This window comes from Lutra lutra, chromosome 13, assembly GCF_902655055.1.
Source record: "Lutra lutra chromosome 13, mLutLut1.2, whole genome shotgun sequence".
NCBI classification, from domain to species: Eukaryota; Metazoa; Chordata; class Mammalia; order Carnivora; family Mustelidae; genus Lutra; species Lutra lutra.
In genome coordinates this window covers 6,025,743-6,046,681 of record NC_062290.1, presented here as the reverse complement: position 1 = coordinate 6,046,681, position 20,939 = coordinate 6,025,743, and the positions used below count along the sequence as shown (strand labels likewise).

Here is a 20,939-nt window from a genome sequence, read left to right as displayed (position 1 = left end):
TGTTATCATTAACCAGTCTTTTACTATTAAAATTAAATGGCCAGTTGACACAAAGAGTTCTGAGACTGTTCTTCCACCACTGATTAAGATGAGGTTGGCAAGTATTGGGGATAATATTCATTTAGCCTTCTGAGCTTTCTGGACAGACTTGGTGACCTTTCCAGCTCCAGCTGCCTTCTTTTCCACTGCTTTGATGACACCCACAGCAACCGTCTGTCTCATGTCATGGACAGCAAAACGGACTAGAGGAGGATAGTCAGAGAAGGTCTCATCACACACAGGCTTTCCAGAAACCATATCAACAATGGCGGCATCACCAGATTTCAAGAACTTGGGACCATCTTCCAGCTTTATTCCAGAATGACAATCTATCTTCTCCTTCAGCTCAGCAAACTTGCGAGCAATGTGAGCTGTGTGACAATCCAGCACAAGTACATCCCCAGCACTGATTTGGCATGGATGGTTCAGGATAATCACCTGAGCCATGAAGCCAGCTTCTTCCATTGGTGGATCATTTTTGCTGTCACCAGCCAGATTGCCACGACAAACATCTTTGGCAGATAGTTCTTGACATTGAAGCCCATGTTGTCCCCAGGAAGAGCCTCACTGAGAGCTTCATGGTGCATTTCAGTGGACTTTACTTCAGTTGTAACATTGACTGGAGCAAAGGTGACCACCATGCCAGGTTTAAGAACACCAGTCTCCGTTCGGCCCACAGGGACAGTACCAATACCACCAATTTTGAAGACGTCCTGGAGAGGCAGACACAAGGGCTTGTCAGTTGGATGAGTTGGTGGCAGAATGCAATCCAGAGTTTCAAGCAGCGTGCTTCCACTGGCGTTCCTGTCTTTACGGGTGACTTTCCATCCCTTGAACCAAGGCATGTTAGCACTTGGCTCCAGCATGTTGTCACCATTCAAATCACAATCTGGCATAAATGCTACTGTGTCAGGGTTGTAGCCAATTTTCTAAATGTAGATGCTGACTTCCTTTACAATTTCCTTGTATCTCTTCTGGCTGTAGGGTGACTCAATGGAGTCCATTTTGTTAACACCAACAATTAGCTGTTTTACATCCGGTGTGTAAGCCAGAAGGGCATGCTCATGGGTCTGCCTGTTCTTGGAGATACCTGCTTCAAATTCACCAGCACCAGCAGTGACAATCAGGACAGCACAGTTAGCCTGAGATGTGCCTGTTATCATGTTTTCAATAAAGTCTCTATGTCCTGGGGCATCAATGATGGTCACATAGTACTTGCTGGTCTCAAATTTGTACAGGCAGATAGCAATGGTGATACCACGTTCATGTTCAGCTTTCAGTTTATCCAAGACCCAGGCATACTTGAAGGAGCCCTTTCCCATCTCAGCAGCCTCCTTCTCAGATTTTTTGATAGTTGTTTCGTCGATCTCACCACATTTGTAGATCAGATGGCCAGTAGTAGTAGACTTGCCCGAATCTATGTGTCCAATGATGACGATGTTAATGCGAGTCTTTTCTTTCCCCTTTTGGTTTAGGTTGAGCAGTGTTTTTCACGACACCTGTATTCTGGCAACAAACCCATTGTGAAAAAGCCCAAATGTAAGTCTTTGCATTTATCTCTGTTAAAACTCGGTCCTTATCATTACAGCCCACACAGTTCTGTGGAATGTGATAGACTGTGACAAATGCTTCAGGATTACTAATAAAATCCAACATAGTTCTCATACCTCTCAGCCTTGCTGATATCTGTAAATTGACCTTACCACAACTGTAATACGCATTTAATAGCTGTGCTAAGGGTTTAAAAATACTTTTTCATCTAATCTTCCAGATGTCTCAAGGAAGATATTACTATCCCTATTATAATGATGAGGAAATGGAAGCTTAGAAAATCTAAAAGACATCCTTGGTGAAGGCTGGGTTTCAAACCTGGGTCTGCCAGACTCTCAAGCTTAAGTTCTTAAACCCTTGGCCACGTCTTTTCAACCTTGCCTTTGCATCAAAACCACCCAAGAACTTTACAGAGACACAATAGCCAAAACCCCATCTGACAACATTGTCACAGTCTCGCTGTGGAGGTGGTTTGGAGAGCAGTAGCGAGACCCACTGCTGCCATGTTCTGCTGCAGTGGAAGGACAGGATCTTAGTGGGTGCCACACACTGCCCCATAAAGGTGACAATTAGCTGCTAATTTTTACTTTTAGATCTGGCCATATAATCAGTTTTGAATCTAAATAAATCCTCCAACCCACATTTCTTCTTTCTCATAGTATGTGAAAGAATGTCATGAAAGACTTGGTAAAATTTGTTCTCTTGGGGGGGGCACCTGAGTGTCTCAGTTGGTTAAGCCTCCAGCTCTTGATTTCAACTCAGACCATGATCTTGGGGTTATGGGATCCAGCCCCATGTCGGGCTCTGCACCGGGCATGGAACCTTCTTAAGATTCTCTTCCACTCCCTCTGCCCCACTGCCCCACACTCTTTCTCTAAAAGAAAAAAAAAAAATTGCTATCTTGGAATTCTTTTTTATCCTTATCAAAAATAGGGGTATCTTTCTGAAATGTTTGCCCTGGGAGCAACTTTCTAGCTATGCCACTACCAGGGATCACATAAAGAGCTAAAAAATTCTCTACAGGGTGAAAAGAGCTCAACATTCGAGGGGAATATTGACTTAAAAATCATACTGTCTTAGTGAGAAGAGAGGCTTCCACTCTCTGAATGACCCTAAACAAGTCACTTTATCTCTCTGGGCAGGCAGATAAATTTCTCAATTCTATAAACCCAAGAATTTTTCTTTTCTTTTCAGTCCACCTGTCTTCCATATCCAAATCACTTTTATTAAAAAAAAAAAAAGTCCCTTTGTAGAGGCTGCTTTCTGGCAAACAGGATTGAGCAATGGAATGTAGAGAAGGTCCAAAATAGCCAGAGGCCCTAACTGACCTATAGGCTATTTACATGTAGGCACAATTACCAAGAGAAGGAGAATTCCATATGTTGCCATACCTCTTAATCTTCCCTCTTTGAAAAATGGCCCCCACCCACTACCTGGTGCAGACAGCCCCTCCATGGCTGTCCTGCGCACAGCTCCCTTTCTGTGTATTTGATAAACTTCTATTTCCTTTGTTCTGCCTTGGGTGAACTCTTTTGCCTCCTGTGCCCCCTGGATCCCACCTGATCTTCACCCTGCATTTCGGGGCTCCCATCCTATCAAGAGACACCCATTTAGACACCACACCTTCCCCTACAAGGAATTCTGAATATTCACTTTTTCCTTCCTGCAAACAGGCAGTGGCTGGTAACAGGCACCATGTCTGGTTGAATAAATAAGTATTATAAAATATAGAAATATTGCTCATTGCAGTGAATACCTCTGCACTGTTTCAGAGTTCATAAAGCAGGCATTTTTTTTTTTTTTTCTCACAAAAGCGAATGTTTCCATTTCCACAATTCAGGTAGATGATTTTAATCTTAGCTGTGACATGAAGGACAACTCTGTCATTTTATCTTTTTTGTGTGGGTCTGTGTTCTGGTTTCTACTCCAGTAACAGTTTTCATTTTCAGGAAAAGGGAACTTGCATGGTGGTTGCTGCTTGTGATCTTGGCCTTTATATTCTAAGCAGATTTTAGATTTGCCATCGACTCACAATTATTTTTTATTCCTTTTTAGATATTAAAAATAAGGACTCTCCAGCATATTTTGCTTGTAAAACAGTAGCCATAGGAACGCAATTCTCCCTCCCTCTTATGAGAAAACGTAAATCCCTCCCTCTTATGAGAAAACAAGCTGTAGTTCACTATTTACTTTGAAGGAGTCAGTATGAATTCAAGTCATTTCCTATCCTGCTATCATCTGCTCAAAGACCTTTTGCAATGGGTCTTATGTAAGAAGGGATGCAAGAGTTGCATTGGTGAGTTGATTTAAAGAAATCATTAAATTCAAGTTAGACCTGAATCTCAGCATCATTTGTGAATGGAGAAACAGGTATAAATGCATCAAATGTTTCAGAGAGAAAGAGGGCTAATAAGTGATAACCCATACATAGTTGGGTTCCAGGCTACTCCTTTGGACTCATCTCTTTCCACTGCCCTCTCCTTCACTGTCCTCCAACCACATTGACCTCTTTTCTGGTCCTTGAACTTGTCAAGCCCATTCCTTTTTCAGGGTCTTTGCCTTTGCTAGTCCCTCCGCCTGAAACTCTCTTCCCATGTAGTCACACGACTGGCTCATTTTCATCCTTCGCATCTCTGCTCAGATGTCACTTATTCTGGGAGGTCTCTCCGGGCCACCCTCACTAAAATAGCACACTGCTTCCTCACTTTCTTTCCTTTACTTTGTATTATTTTTCTTAGGTGCAATTATATCCTGGTATATGATACAAAGTATATTTGTCACTTTTATCCGAATATATGCTCCAGTAGAGCAAGTAGAATGCGGGTTGCAATTACATAGCAGCATCCTTGGAGCCCTTGCAGCCCAGCACCTGGTAGATGCTATGCGAATATTCGTTGAACGAATCAGTGGGGCTTTTGGGAGGCGGTGGGCTCTTTCTCCTCATTCGCTGGGTCTTGTCGCCAATCGGCAAGCAGCTGGGCGCCTCGTTCCACCCTCATCCTTTTCTTGGATTGGAGCCAGGCGCTCGGGATTGCACCTGCACTAAACAGTGCCTGTGAATGTTGCCCCAACCCTCGGCGCCACTTCCCCTCGGCCTAGAGGCCTGGACTGGGGAAGGACAGGTTTGCCGGACGCGCAACGTGGAAGCGAAAGCAGAAGGGGAACCAACACCAGGGCACGGGAGGATGGCGCTGTGGTGCCAGGCTGCGTGCAGGGTTCGCCTTCCCGACGGGGCTGACTCATTCCCGGCCGCCTCCACGGCGGGCGGCGGCCACACACACACGCCCGTCTGGGGAGGGCCAGGCCCAGCGCCGGCGCCGGGCTCCTGGGGACTGTGGGGCCCAGGTAGCCAGCTCTGGCTCCATTTCCCGCGCCCGTTCTCCCAGGGGACGGCCCGGGACACTCCGCGCGCTCCCGCCAACTTCCCGAGAAGCCCAGGTTGTGCGCGACCTGCCTCTGCCAGGCCCACGGCGCTCGCGCGCGCGCGCCGGGAGAAGGGCAGCGCGGCGGCTCGGCGCACGCGCGCGCGCGCGCACGCGCAGTCGGGGGAGGAGGTGCGCGGTTGGGTCCCGCCCCCGCCAGTCCGGCGGGTCCGTCTCAGTCAGCAGTGAACGGTCCGCCTGAGGGGAGGCTGACGCCGACGCAAATAGAGCTTCCGAGCCAGTGTCGCCTGAGGCACTGAGAAGACGGGGTGGCCCGGGAGAGGGCGGAGACGACGCCTGTGACGACAGGCTTCCTGGCTGCCCAAAGTGGGAGTGGTGTGAGCTGGAGGAAGGAGAGAGGAAGAGAAGCCGGAGGGGGTAGCGGCGGCCGCGGCCAACGGCTTCTCTGAGCTCTGACAGGCCGGGCCCGCGCCCGGCGCGCTCGGGAGTTGGTGCCGCCGCCTCGGCCGCTCGGCCCCCGCGCCCGGACTCGCGCCGCGCATCGGGGCGGAGAGCTGCTGCGGCCGCGCGGGGAGAGGCCCGGGGCTCGCCGCCCAGGGATGTGAGTGGGAGCCGACTCCGCGCGGGAGGGCCCGGGAGGGCCCAGCCTGGCGGACGCCTGGACCCCTGCCCACGCCGGGGGCTCCGCAGATCTCGGCCCGCCGCGGGCGCCGGGTCGGAGCAGCCCTGCGGGCCTGGGGGCGCTCCACGCCGCGGGATCGGTGCAGCTGGTGCGTGCGATCGCTGCTTGGCCTCTGGGTGGGGGCAGCGGGCGGGGGTACACCTCCCTCCTACCCTCTGACCGCCGCTCTGCCCTTCCTAGGGCAGTAAACTTCTCGGCAAAAAGCCTTCCTCTTGGGAGAGGAAGCCGGCAGCGGCGTGTTTCGCTGTTGGCTCTTTGCATCCCTCTGTGCCTCGTATCCGCCTTCCCTCTCCCCTTACTGCTCTTTAAAATGTTCTAGACGTCGGAATGGCCTAGGGGAGAGCATCTATTTCCCCTGGATTTCTGCGGTACTAACGGTTGCTTCTCTTTTTTTAGGTTTCAGAACCTGGCAAAGGATCAAGATGTGAACTGGTGCGCTTCTGAAGAAAAAGGCCCTTCCTCCCCTTCTCGCGAAGGTGGGTTTGCGATCCTGGCGGCTGGGCTGTGCGGCGGCGGGGAAGGCGAGTGTGGGGAGCCGGGAGTGCGTGCGTAGGACGGCCGGGAGCGTGTGTAGACAGGCCGGGCTCCTTGTGGTTTAGCCTTCGGAAAATGGCAGCGCTGAACTTAGAATGTTGGTCCGGGAGGGCGATTCGGGGGTGTTTACTGTTGCCCTCTCGGATCCTTAAAGAGATACCGCTGCTGCTTTCTCCTCCGATCATACAAGTAACAAGGCTTTGCAGAAGAAGCGTTGCCAGTTACTCTTTCTCCTCGAGCAGCCAGAGATTGTTAATCTTTCAAGGAGGAACGTTTTGAAGGAATAAGGGATACCAAGTGAGAGAACAGGTTAGCTGTTCTTGCTGGGGTTTCTGCTACCACGCTGAGTGCTTCCTGGGTGGTTTTATCTGCCCAAGTTTGCTGTGTCGGTTGAATTTACCCAGTTTGCTTTCCGGTGGTGGTTAGTCAGTCAGGAGAGACTCCTTTTCTTTGAATGAAAGGACAGAAGCGGCTGAGTATGTCATAGAGGGAAGGAGAAATTGTGGAGAAGGAAACTAGAAGTGGGAATAAGAGAGATGACAATTGCTTTTGGTTTCTTAATAGGTTGTACAAGTGAGTCGTTGCTAATGCAAATATTCTGTGCAACACCCAGCACATTTGAAGACCTGTCTTTCCCCACCCCACTCACCTTTTATCACGAGTGTGGAAATCACTAGCTTGCACGTGCAACATGTCTGTTAGGAGAAACATACCCGCAAACTGGATGTGTCCAACTCTTGCCTTAATAGTACATGTACTTACCTGTAGAGGAAAGTTACGGTATTTGCTGACTACATGAGAGTGTGAAGCTTTGTTTTTGCTCGAACTGAATGTCCTGTGTTTGGAGTTTATAGCATGTTAAAATTAAAATGAAAGGAAACAATGGTTTGTTTTGTATAGTGGGTTTTCCTAGTGACAGAGACAGGTGTCTCAGTTATGGGAAGGGATCATGATGTCTTTTCTCTACTTCACCTGGCTGTCGCTGAAAGGTGGGATGCTTTTGAGGCGGAATAGGGAAGCACATTGGCTCTGGAGTCAGATCTGGGTTTGAATCCTGGTGTTCCTGCCCCTTGATAGTCGTATTATTTAAAATGTCTTTGAGCCCCGCTTTTCTTAAAAGGTTGCTGTGAGGATCAGTAAGATTGTGCAGGGGAATGCTTGGCTACTGTTGAAGCCTTGGCTACTATCATGGGTCGGGCAGGCAAAGGAGATTTAGAGAAGGGCAGTATCACTCTGCACGAGGTGGTCTGCCAGGGACCAGTGATTCTTCCTCTTTAGTAGAAGGAGAAAAAGCACTTACAGTTCTTGAACTGGTCAACTAGGTCTTCTTAGAGCCTTTTTATTGGAAGGTTCCACTCTTATCTCTACTTGACACCCCTCCCTCCACCATTGTGTGGCCTCTACCAACTATTGTGCTGCCCTCTTGTGGTTAGCTGTGCTAAGAACTTTCTTCTGCTCCTCCCCTCTTATATTTTGTTTTCCCTCTTTTTAGGCCCCTTGCCTTTGCTCCCAGTTTCCCAAACTGTGTGCTGAGGTGCCCAAGAGAAGCAGTGAACTCAGGCTTGGAACTATTAGTTGAGGTAGTTCACAGTTTCAACGTTAAATTGACACATTCTTTTCTACAATGCCATGTCTTTGAAAGCTGTTTTTTTTAAGAAGTTGTTCTGATAAAAAGCAACTACTGTATGAGGATCAGTGTGATACAGGAAATGAGAGTGTGATGTTGTTCAGTTTGATTCCAAGAAGTTGTACAAGGCCGGACAAGAACTAAGTTGTAAGGATATTAAGTAGCTTAAATTCACCTACTCGGGTATTCACACCACTCACAGGAGTGCTGTGAAAATATTACTAAAACTAAGAATTCCCTGAATGGAGAAAGTTTGGGAACCCTTGCCTTAGCTTTTGGTTGACTTTTCTGATATGAACAAAATTTTTTTAAATGGAAAAACTGCATTTTTTTAAATGTTGGTCACTAACTGATTCCTGTCCCCACCAGAAGTATTGATATAATTATTGATAAAATTATTGATGCAAAGCCAGTACCAGCTGATCATGGCTTAGTATATTTCCTCTCCTATTTAATATCTTTATAACATCTGCCTAGTTCTTTCATTTTATTTTTTTTTAAAGATTTTATTTGTTTGGCACAGAGAGTGAGAGAGCGCGAGCGTGAGAGAGAGAGTGTGCACACGAGCGCACATGCATACAAGCAAGGGGAGTGGCAGGCAGGGCAGAAGTGGGCTCCCTGCTGATCAGGGAGCCAGATGCAGGACTCTATCCCAGAACCCCGGGATCATGACCTGAGCAGAAGGTAGATGCTTAAAACTGAGCCGCCCAATCACCCCTAGTTCTTTCATTTTAAAACAAATTCTGTTGCTGGGGCACCTGAGTGGTGCAGTTGTTAAGCACCTGCTTTGGGCTCAGGTCACGATCCCAGAGTCCTGGGATCTAGTCCGGCATTGGGCTCCCTGCTCAGCTGGAAGCCTGCTTCTCCCTCTCCCACTCCCCCTGCTTGTGTTTCCTCTCTCACTGTTGTTTCTCTGTCAAATAAATAAATAAAATCTTAAAACAAACAAACAAAACCAAATTCTATTGCTCATTTGTTATTCTGGTCACTTGCTGGTTATTCCAGGCCTACTTTTCTAGTATTTTGAATGTCTCCTTAAACTCACCATGCCCCAAATGAAAAACCATCATTTTTATACCCCTTTGGAATTTCCTTCTCTCCTGATCATATAGATTTAAATTAGGTATCATCTGGGATGCCTGGGTGGCTCAGTCAGCTAAGTGTCTCCCTTCAGCTCAGGTCATGATCCCAGGGTCCTGGGATCAAGTCCCACATCAGGCTCCCTGCTCAGAAGAGAGCCCACTTCTCCCTCTCCCTCTGCCTGCCACTCCCCCTGCTTGTATGCTCTCCTTCTGTCAAATAAATAGATAAAATCTTTAAAAAATAATAAATTAGGTATCATCTTTACCTCTTTCATTCACCTCTTGTGTTAACCCATTCAACATGTCCTGTCCATATTTCTTTTCTCCCTCATAGCTCTGCTTACCTACTTTACCACCAGGACTTATTTCCTCAGCCTAGAATATTGAAAGTCCTATCAGCCTCTCAGAACCCAGCATCTTTTTCTTCTGTTTATCCACAATAAAAATGTCACTAATATTCCTTATTGTGGCATTCTTTTGTCCCCAGATCTTCAGTGGCTTCACACACTCTACCTGTTAAATTTAACTTTCTCTTCTTGGCTCTCAGGAGACTTGGTCATTATTCCCTGCCCTATTTATTTGGTCTTTAAGGAACCTCGATGAGCATTCTCTGCTGTAGTCTTTTAAGCCACTTTCTACATTTTCTGATAATAGTTATGCTTATTTCAGCTTTTAACTTCCATTTATGTTTTCCATCCTTTTTTCACCTAGCCCAGTTCTGTTTTTGTACCACTCACTATTCCATAACAAAGTAGGGCCTCAATCTCATCTGAAAACTTGAGGATGACTGTAGTACTTTTTCCATAGGGTTGTAATTAGAATGAAGTGAATTAATAAATGAAAAGTCTTTAAGACCAGTGTCTGGCACATTAAGCACACCTTAAGTTTTAGCTTTTATTATTGTAATTATTAATTTATTAATTATTAATAATCATCATTATTATTACTACAATTACTATGGCTATACTCTCAGTTAAAATTCTTCCTCATTTCTGAAACTGTTTTTCACTACATACCGCTTTTTCCTTCCTATATTTCTGCTGTTCTTTTAAGTCACAGAGGATCTTCACATAGTTTATTTATATATCCTGATTTGGTAGTTTGATAATTATTTCCCTAGTGTTAACCTTATCTTTTCTTGTTGGTTGTATATTCTTTGAGGAACACATACATGGAGTGCTGAACACGAGGAGCTTTCAGTAAGTGCTGTGTATTAGAAAGGAGCTTTAGTCAGTCACCACACAAATATTTATTAATATCTACAATGTAGAAGGTATTTTGTTATGTCCAAAGAGATGCAGAAAGATATAAAATAGGTTCCTTTCATTGAGAACTTAAAATGTAATTTGGAAGATAAGGTAAATAATAAAAATTATGGATATTTGAGATGACTTAGAGTTGAAGTGAGCAGGGAAGGCTCCAGAGAGGAGGTAAAATCAAAACTTGGCATGATTTTATTTTGCATAAGAGGAAGGACCTTGTACAATTGGTAAAGAGAAGCAAAATATGCATGACATTTTCAGAGAACAGTACATAAAACAATTTGAAATGAAGGTTTGTATGGTAGGGTAGTAAGAAATCAGGTTGATAATAGAGATTGGAATTAGATTATGGATGCCTTTAAGTGCTAGGATGGGAAGAATGTACGTTGCTCCATAGGTAACAGAGAAACTTTAAAAGTTTGGATTGAGAAGGAGCATGCTAAAGGAGTATTTTAGGAAAAACTGTGGTACCAGTGCTATGTATGAATTGGAAAGAGAAGTGATAGAGCTGGGAAAATATTCTAGGCCTGGTGTTTGGATTTAGTGAAAACAGGACTCGAGAGATGTCGCATAAGACTTCATTATAGACTGGATAGGAAGGGAGCATGTGGTGGAGGGGTAAGGGGGAGGAAGAGTAATCAAAGATGACTTTGAAGTTTTGGCCCTCAATGACATAAGAAATTGAAGACTGTTGGAATGCCAAGACATCTGAGAACATCTGGGCTAGTCCATCGATTTTGTGCATTAGGAATCCGATGCCCAGAGAGATTTAAAAGTGTGTTCAAAGTTACTCAGCCAGTTAGTGACAAAGAAAGAACTAGAATTTTTTAAATGGCAGTACTGACAGAGATAAGAATGTAAGTATTAGTAGCTGTTTGGAGAGATCTAAACAGCTGGACTTAAATTTGGGTATCTTGAGTTTGAGATGACAGTGGGTTAGTCAAGTGAAAATAGATGGCTAGACAGTAGTTAAGTAGAACTCAGTAGAGAAATTTAAGGCTGAAATTGTGGTAGTCAGAAAGAAGAGCGGTGGACCTGAAATTGAGCCCTGGGTATTGCCCATAATTACAGCGTGAAAGAAGAAGAACTGACAAAAAAGATGAAGAAGGAGCAGTCGGCCTGAGAGGCGAGTGGGTGGGTAGGTTAAGAGGGTGGGAATGATTAACATTTTGATCATTGTTGATCACCGCCAAGAAATGAGAAGAGTTAGAACTGAAAAAAGGCCTTAAAAACGTTCCTAACATGAAATCAAGAAAACTAGAAGAAAGAAGAAAATTGCTTATAGTTTTCCCATGTAGAAATAGCCACTGTTAGTATTTTGTTCTCCTTAGTATAATAGATGATGACCTTTGGATTTGACAGTTGGGTGAGTAATGGTGACCTCTATCCAAAGCTCTCGTCACTGGGACTAAAGATGAGAATTTTAGGCATAATAAAGACAGGGATGTATTTTTGACAGTCTTTGTCATTCATCTGTGTCCTTTCATATCACACTATATAAGTAACTGCTATTCCTTGTGGGAATTGGCCTTACACATATATTATTTGAATGAGTAGACAGTCAGTGGTCTTATTAGACCTTCAGTGGTCTCGCAGGTTAGAAAGGTGATCTCTGGGTGTGTCTGTACTGGTAAAACCTGAATAAAATGATAAGGTATTAATTTCTAAAAGGAAAGAGAAATCCTTGGTAAATAACTTATAGAAGTGAAGGTAGCATGGTTAAAACTGTTCAGATTAGGAGAGCTGGAAAGGGTAAAAGGAAGCATAATCTGTCTTTAAAACTTGTACAGTACAGTTATCAGAGGTGGACTAGGCTGAGAATCCATGGACTGTTTGTTTTGCCAGAATGTTTATTTTGATCTCCCAAGGACATACTTTAACCTGCTCTTTTGCTGTCAGTCCTTGGGATTAGGGTATTCATTATTGCTTACTAAAGTGACTTTAATAAATTCTGATTATGAAATAAAATGACACTAGGTAATATTTTGTAATTTGGACATCAGTGTGATGTGAAGAAGTGCACTGTTTTGGAAATCAAGGGGGATCAGGGACTAACTGCTGTCAAAATGAGTTTGAGCAACTCATGTGATCATTGAACCTTCCCCTCCTCATTTGGAAAAGGAGAGAATGGAATAAATCTTTTTTAAAAAAAAACTTGTATATACTTTAGAAATGTGGAGTCACATAGTAATATGTGAGTAAACTTAAGTAATGGCTTACTATGGTTTATAGCAAAAAAACCAGCCTCTTGTTCCTTCTCCATCTCTGATTCCTGCTTTCCAGTAAACCGCTTTCAGATTTCCTAAGTATCTTCTGGTGCTTACCTCCATCTTTCTAAATCATAATCCACCATCGGTAACACCCCTCCTCATCCTGTGTCTGTGCCTATACTCTGCCCTTTTCACATTTATTTATTAAAGATTTTGTTTACTTGAGAGAGAGAGCGCGCGTACACAGAAGGTGAAGAGTGGAAGGAGAGGGAGAAGCAGACTCCCTGTTGAGCAGGGACCCTGACTGGGGCTCCATCCCAGGACCCTGAGATCATGACCTGAGCCAAAGGCAGTTGCTTAATAACCGACTGAGCCATCCAGGCGCCTTTGCCCTTTTCCTCTTTAAAATGAATAAATTGGTCAGTGTTGTATCTAAGGCTTCTCCACTACTTGTGTAGAGAAACCCATCTCCTTTTGTCTTCAAGTACTTTGCTATTTTATTTCTCCCTCATTTTCTTGCATTTTCAATTTTCCCTCTTCTGGCTCACTTCCATCAGTGTGTATTCTGGTTGCTATTGCTATTTCCTACTACAAAACTTAGTGATTTAAAACAACTATTTTATTTTATTTTATTTTTAAACAAAGGAATCTTTTTTTTTTTAAATTTTATTTATTTATTTGACAGACAGAGATCACAAGTAGGCAGAGAGGCAGGCAGAGAGAGCGAGAGGGGGAAGCAGGCTCCCCGCTGAGCAGAGAGCCTGATGCGGGGCTCGATTCCAGGACCCTGAGATCATGACCTGGGCTGAAGGCAGAGGCTTAATCCACTGAGCCACCCAGGTACCCCTAAAACAACTATTTTATTAGGCTCACAGATATTATGGTTCAGTAATTCAGATAGGGTACACCAAGAATGCCTTGTTTTTATTCCACAAAGTCTAGAACCTCAGTTGGGAAGACTTGTTGGCTGGGGGTACTGTGAAGGTGGGGGACTAGAATGAGTCCTCTGGAGGTGTCTTCACTTACATGATTGGTAGTTGATGCGGGCTGTTGACTGAAGCATTCATGGGAGCCTCACTGTAGCTGTCTTTTTTTTTTTTAAATTTTTATTTATTTATTTATTATTATTTTTTTAAATCGTTTTTTTTTTAAATTTATTTTCAGCATAACAGTATTCATTGTTTTTGTACCACACCCAGTGCTCCATGCAATCCGTGCCCTCTCTAATACCCACCACCTGGTTCCCCCAACCTCCCACCCCCCCACCTCTTCAAACCCTTCGGATTGTTTTTCAGAGTCCACAGTCTCTCATGGTTCACCTCCCCTTCCAATTTCCCCCAACTCCCTTCTCCTAACTCCCCATGTCCTCCATGCTATTTGTTATGCTCCACAAATAAGTGAAACCATATGATACTTGACTCTCTCTGCTTGACTTATTTCACTCAGCATAATCTCTTCCAGTCCCGTCCATGTTGCTACAAAAGTTGGGTATTCATCCTTTCTGATGGAGGCATAATACTCCATAGTGTATATGGACCACATCTTCCTTATCCATTCGTCCGTTGAAGGGCATCCTGGTTCTTTCCACAGTTTGGCAACCGTGGCCATTGCTGCTATAAATATTGGGGTACAGATGGCCCTTCTTTTCACTACATCTGTATCTTTGGGGTAAATACCCAGTAGTGCAATTGCAGGGTCATAGGGAAGTTCTCTTTTTAATTTCTTGAGGAATCTCCACACTGTTCTCCAAAGAGGCTGCACCAACTTGCATTCCCACCAACAGTGAAAGAGGGTTCCCCTTTCTCCACATCCCCTCCAACACATGTTGTTTCCTGTCTTGCTAATTTTGGCCATTCTAACTGGTGTAAGGTGATATCTCAATGTGGTTTTAATTTGAATCTCCCTGATGGCTAGTGATGATGAACATTTTTTCATGTGTCTGATAGCCATTTGTATGTCTTCATTGGAGAAGTGTCTGTTCATATCTTCTGCCCATTTTTTGATATGATTATCTGTTTTGTGTGTGTTGAGTTTAAGGAGTTTTTTTTTTTTTTTTAAAGATTTTATTTATCTGACAGAGAGAGATCACAAGCAGGCAGAGAGGCAGGCAGAGAGAGGAGGAAGCAGGCTCCCTGCTGAGCAGAGAGCCCGATGCGGGGCTTGATCCCAGGATCCTGAGATCATGACCTGAGCCGAAGGCAGCGGCTTAACCCACTGAGCCACCCAGGCACCCCTGAGGAGTTCTTTATAGATCCTGGATATCAATCTTTTGTCTGTACTGTCATTTGCAAATATCTTCTCCAATTCCGTGGGTTGCCTCTTTGTTTTCTTGACTGTTTCCTTTGCTGTGCAGAAGCTTTTGATTTGGATGAAGTCCCAAAAGTTTATTTTGGCTTTTGTTTCCTTTGCCTTTGGAGACATATCTTGAAAGAAGTTGCTGTGGCTGATATCGAAGAGATTACCGCCTATGTTCTCTAGGATTCTGATGGATTCCTGTCTCACGTTGAGGTCTTTTATCCATTTTGAGTTTATCTTTGTGTACGGTGTAGGAGAATGGTCGAGTTTCATTCTTCTACATATAGCTGCCCAGTTTTCCCAGCACCATTTATTGAAGAGACTGTCTTTTTTCCACTGTGTATTTTTTCCTGTTTTGTCGAAGATTAACTGACCATAGAGTTGAGGGTCCATATCTGGGCTCTCTACTCTGTTCCACTGGTTTATGTGTCTGTTTTTATGCCAGTACCATGCTGTCTTGGTGATCACAGCTTTGTAGTAAAGCTTGAAATCAGGTAATGTGATGCCCCCAGTTTTATTTTTGTTTTTCAACATTTCCTTAGCGATTCGGGGTCTTTTCTGGTTCCATACAAATTTTTGGATTATTTGCTCCAGCTCTTTGAAGAATACTGGTGGAATTTTGATTGGAATGGCATTAAAAGTATAGATTGCTCTAGGCAGTATAGACATTGTAACAATGTTTATTCTTCCGATCCAAGAGCATGGAATGGTCTTCCACCTTTTTGTGTCTTCTTCAATTTCTTTCATGAGTGTTCTGTAGTTCCTCGAGTACAGATCCTTTGCCTCTTTGGTTAGGTTTATTCCCAGGTATCTTATGGTTCTTGGTGCTATAGTAAATGGAATTGATTCTCTAATTTCCCTTTCTGTATTTTCATTGTTAGTGTATAAGAAAGCCACTGATTTCTGTACATTGACTTTGTATCCTGCCACGTTACTGAATTGCTCTATGAGTTCTAGTAGTTTGGGGGTGGAGTCTTTTGGGTTTTCCATATAAAGAATCATGTCATCTGCGAAGAGAGAGAGTTTGACTTCATTGCCAATTTGGATACCTTTTATTTCTCTTTGTTTTCTGATTGTTGTTGCTAGGACTTCTAATACTATGTTGAACAAGAGTGGTGAGAGTGGGCATCCTTGTCGTGTTCCTGATCTCAACGGGAAGGCTGCAAGCTTTTTCCCATTGAGGATGATATTTGCTGTGGGTTTTTCATAGATAGATTTGATGAAGTTCAGGAATGTTCCCTCTGTCCCTATACTTTGAAGTGTTTTAATCAGGAACAGATGCTGGATTTTGTCAAATGCTTTTTCTGCATCAATTGAGAGGACCATGTGGTTCTTCTCTCTTTTCTTATTAATTTGTTCTGTCACACTGATTGATTTGTGAATGTTGAACCATCCTTGTAGCTCAGGAATGAATCCCACCTGGTCATGGTGGATAATCTTTTTTTTTTTTTTTTAAAGATTTTATTTATTTATTTGTCAGAGAGAGAGAGGGAGAGAGAGTGAGCACAGGCAGACAGAATGGCAGGCAGAGGCAGAGGGAGAAGCAGGTTCCCTGACGAGCAAGGAGCCCGATGCGGGACTCGATCCCAGGACACTGGGATCATGACCTGAGCCGAAGGCAGCTGCTTAACCAACTGAGCCACCCAGGCGTCCCGGTGGATAATCTTTTTAATGTGCTGTTGGATCCTGTTTGCTAGGATCTTGTTGAGAATCTTAGCATCCATATTCGTCAGTGATATTGGTCTGAAATTCTCCTTTTTGGTAGGGTCTTTGCCTGGTTTGGGGATCAGGGTAATGCTGGCTTTATAGAAAGAGTCTGGAAGTTTTCCTTCTGCTTCAATTTTTTGAAACAGCTTCAGGAGAATAAGTGTTATATCTTCTTTGAAAGTTTGGTAGAATTCCCCAGGGAATCCGTCAGGTCCTGGGCTCTTGTTTTTTGGGAGGTTTTTGATCACTGCTTCAATCTCGTTATTAGATATCAGTCTATTTAGGTTGTCGATTTCTTCCTGGTTCAATTTTGGGAGTTTATAGTTTTCCAGGAATGCATCCATTTCATCTAGGTTGCTTAGCTTATTGGCATATAACTGTTGATAATAACTTCTGATGATTGTTTCTACTTCCTTGGTGTTAGTTGTGATCTCTCCCTTTTCATTCATAATTTTATTAATTTGGGCTTTCTCTCTTTTCTTTTGGTTTAGTGTGGCCAATGGTTTATCGATCTTATTGATTCTTTCAAAAAACCAGCTTCTAGTTTCATTGATACGTTCTACTGTATCTCTGGTTTCTACCTCATTGATCTCAGCTCTAATCTTTTTTTTTTTTTTTTTTAAAGATTTTATTTATTCACTTGACAGATCACAAGTAGGCAGAGAGGCAGGCAGAGAGAAAGGAAGGGAAGCAGGCTCCCCGCTGAGCAGAGAGCCCGATGTGGGGCTCGATCCCAGGACCCTGGGATCATGACCTGAGCCGAAGGCAGCGGCTTTAACCCACTGAGCCACCCAGGCGCCCCTCAGCTCTAATCTTGATTATTTCCCTTCTTATGTGTGGAGCTGGTTTGATTTGTTGTTGATTCTCCAGTTCCTTAAGGTGTAGAGACAGCTGCTGTGTTCTGGATTTTTCTATTTTTTTGAGGGAGGCTTGGATGGCTATGTATTTCCCCCTTAGGACCGCCTTTGCTGTATTCCATAGGTTTTGGACCGAAGTGTCTTCATTCTCATTGGTTTCCATGAATTGTTTCAGTTCTTCTTTGATCTTCTGGTTGATCCAAGCATTCTTAAGCAAGGTGGTCTTTAGCTTCCAGGTGTTTGAGTTCCTTCTAAACTTTTCCTTGTGATTGAGCTCCAGTTTCAAAGCATTGTGATCTGAGAATATGCAGGGAATAATCTCAGTCTTTTGGTATCGGTTGAGTCCTGATTTGTGACCCAGTATGTGGTCTGTTCTTGAGAAGGTTCCATGTGCACTTGAGAAGAATGAGTATTCTGTTGTTTTAGGGTGGAATGTTCTGTATATATCCATGAGGTCCATCTGGTCCAATGTGTCATTCAATGCTCTTGTTTCTTTATTGATTTTCTGCTTCGATGATCTATTTCTGAGAGAGGCGTGTTAAGATCTCTTACTATTAATGTATTCATATCAATATGACTCTTTATCTTGATTAACAGTTTTCTTATGTAATTGGCTGCTCCCATATTGGGGGCATAGATATTTACAATTGTTAGATCATCTTGGTGGATAGTCCCTTTAAGAATTATGTAGTATCCTGGGGTGCCTGGGTGGCTCAGTAGGTTAAAGCCTCTGCCTTCGGCTCAGGTCATGATCCCAGGGTCCTGGGATCGAGCCCCATGTCGGGCTCTCTGCTCAGCAGGGAGCCTGCTTCCTCCTCTCTCTCTCTCTCTCTGCCTGCCTCTCTGCCTACTTGTGATCTCTGTCAATTAAATAAATAAAAAAATCTTAAAAAAAAAAGAATTATGTAGTATCCTTCAGTATCTCTGACTACAGTCTTTAGTTTAAAATCTAATTTATCTGATATGAGAATCAGTAGCTGTCTTTCCTACATGGTGAGATGGGATTTAAAATCGCGTGTTTCAGTGAACAGTGGGTGAGGTGGGGATTAGACGTCACCTGTTAACTAGTCCCATGTGAAAGAAAATATGTGGGATGGGAGATGTTGTTAGGGCCATCTCTGGACAATACTGTTGCCATAGTTCGCCTTTTTTGCCTCACTTCATATGTCTCTCACATGCCTCTCAATGCAAAATACACTAACTCCCTCCTCAGAGGCCTCTCATTTACATCACATCGTGACATCAGCTCAGAATCTAGTATCTCATCATCTAAATTCAGATGCTGTTGAGGTTCCTTGGGTCTGTTTCTTGAGAGTGATTACTCTTTAGCTGAAGACCTGTGAAGAGACAAGGACTGTGCCCCCACAGGCTTAACATACTACACTGGAAAGGCACATGTTAATTGCCTTAGAATTCCTGTTCAAAAAGAGGGACAAGGGAGCATATGGTAGTCTACAACAAATATGAAACCCAGCAGGCATATGTTGGCAGTTTCTTGAGTAGGGCTGAGTGTTACTGACCGTAATTGTTCCCAGTGGGCCATGACTGCTTCTTTTGGTCATTGAGTTCGCTTTCTGAATCATTCTTTTTTCCCCAAAAGACCTAAACCATCTTTGCAACTGAGTAACCATTGGAACTTGTTTCCTGCTTATAGTCACTCAGGGTCCCAAAGCCTCATTTTAGGTAGTTACTGTCCCCTTCATTCTAAGCCGATGTAGCTCTTTTAAAAAAAAGTTTGTGGACTTCCTGTGCATCAGGTCATAATCTCCTCCATCAGACAAAAGCCATACTTAGAAATCTCTTAGAGGAGTCTTTTCTTACCTTGGGCTCCCTGTGAGGCTACTGTGGAGCAGTACCCTTAAGATCTGTAGGTAATTTTTTTGTTTCAAAGGATCAGTGAGGTATGAACTTGGATCTTTCTGAGGTTTTAACAGTGAATCTTACAGTCCCACTCTAGATTTAATCTTTGCCCTGAAGCTCTCTTACTTTAAGAACATTTTGCTGGCTGAGAAGGGTATTCTCAGCCCTTTACATTTGCTTGAAATTGCATTCAAAAAGTGAATGGCTCATTCTTTTTTTTTTTTTTTTTTTTTTTGGTTAAGATTTTATTTATTGACATAGAGAGATCACAAGTAGCCAGAGAGGCAGGCAGAGAGAAAGAGAGGAGGATGCAGGCTCCCCGTTGAGCAGAGAGCCCGATATGGGTCTTGATCTCAGGACCCGGGGATCAGGACCTGAGTTGAAGGCAGAGGCTTAACCCACTGAGCCACCCAGGCACCCCAAATGGCTCATTCTTTAGTTCATCTCTCTACTTTCTCAGGAAGGCAACTAGAAGAAGCCCCCCCCTTGCTTCTTCAGCATTCTACCTAAGTCTCCTTGACTCATTAGGTAGATACTACATTTCCTATGTTACTTTAGGTGATAGTTTTGCCAGACATTTTGCTATTATATAACAAGGGTCTCCTTTTATTCAGCTTTCCAGTAGTATTTTCCTTAATTGCCTTGAAACTCTCACCAACAGCCTTGTTGGGGCCTTTTGCTTTCATTAAGTCTCTTTAATTATGTAAACTCAAAACCTCAGATGTGTCCTTACCTATTCCTTGGCTGTACCAGAACTATCCCCTAAACTGGTGGTAATTACCTGGAGAGCCAACTGAAATACAAGTTGCTGGCCACCACCCCCAGAGTTTCTGTTTCAGGAGGTCTAGAATGGGACCCAATAATTTGCATTTCTAAGTGTCCAGATGATGCTGATAATGTTGGTTTGGGGACCACAGTGAGAATCACTGATTTGAAATGGGTTGGCACAGGAACAGCCCTTTTGTGTCTGTGATGTTGCTGTTTACAGCTTTTCTTGATAGGCCTAGTAATCTTGGTAACAGGGTTGCTGTGTGCTGAAAAGTTGGACAGTAGCTCTTAGCCTTGCCTGTCTTATGTAGTTATGCTGTGCTCTTTTTTGCTGGTATACCATGTTTGATTTGTCCCTGGTATCTTTGGAGTTTTTCTGAGAAGTGGAGCAGTAGTGCAGCATCAACTTACTAAAATATATTTTAAGCCTTTAAAAAACCAAACAAATAGGGATTGGCAAAGTTTTTCTATTACGGACCAGATAGTAAATATTTTAGGTTTTGTGGGCAAGATTATCTTTGCAGCAACTACTCAGCTCTACCTTTTTGGTGCACAAGCAACCATAGACAGTACATAAATGAATGGGCTTGTAAAGATTTATTTACAAAAACAGTCAACTGGCAAATTTGACCTGGGAGCTAAAGTTTGCCAGTTCCCATTTTATACCACTGCTTGACTCCACAGTCTCTTTGAGAGACTTTTAAAAAAAGAATTTAAAGAATGCCCCATGATCCATTCTCTTTAAAACTCTTTGAAAGAGTTGTCTGTATTTTCTCTTTATTCACTCAAAAAATTTTTTGAACAGGTCACACATTTAAATAGAATTCAAATGTATTTTAGAAAAGTGTTTTAGAATTCAAAAAGTATTAAATATCTTTGTACATATGTTGATATGCATGTATACAGCCATAACTGTAGATTAAATAGAAGAGAAATTGCTGATTCAGAAATGGTATTATGTTGCTAATTTCAATAAATATTGTCAAACTGATCTTCATAGAAATGCCGGTTTGTACTTTTCCACACCTGTTTTTGATGGTTTGATCTTTGTCAATTTAAGATATAACAAATGGAATCTTACA

At 43.3% G+C, this 20,939-nt stretch overlaps 1 protein-coding gene and 1 pseudogene across 2 annotated transcripts in view; one reads left to right on the top strand and one right to left on the bottom strand.

The window, feature by feature from the left end:
• On the bottom strand, positions 1-1,433 carry LOC125083910 (elongation factor 1-alpha 1-like; annotated as a pseudogene).
• A 3,999-nt stretch (positions 1,434-5,432) lies between these two features.
• JAK2 (Janus kinase 2) overlaps positions 5,433-20,939 on the top strand; it is a 139,887-nt gene continuing 124,380 nt past the window's right edge. The window contains exons 1-2 of one of the 2 annotated variants that reach the window (XM_047700910.1): positions 5,433-5,574; positions 6,052-6,131. The gene's annotated coding sequence lies outside the window, so the exon portion shown is untranslated. Of the gene's footprint in view, positions 5,575-5,602; positions 5,744-6,051; positions 6,132-20,939 lie in introns of those variants that run through there. The other variant, XM_047700909.1, reaches the window with a different exon arrangement.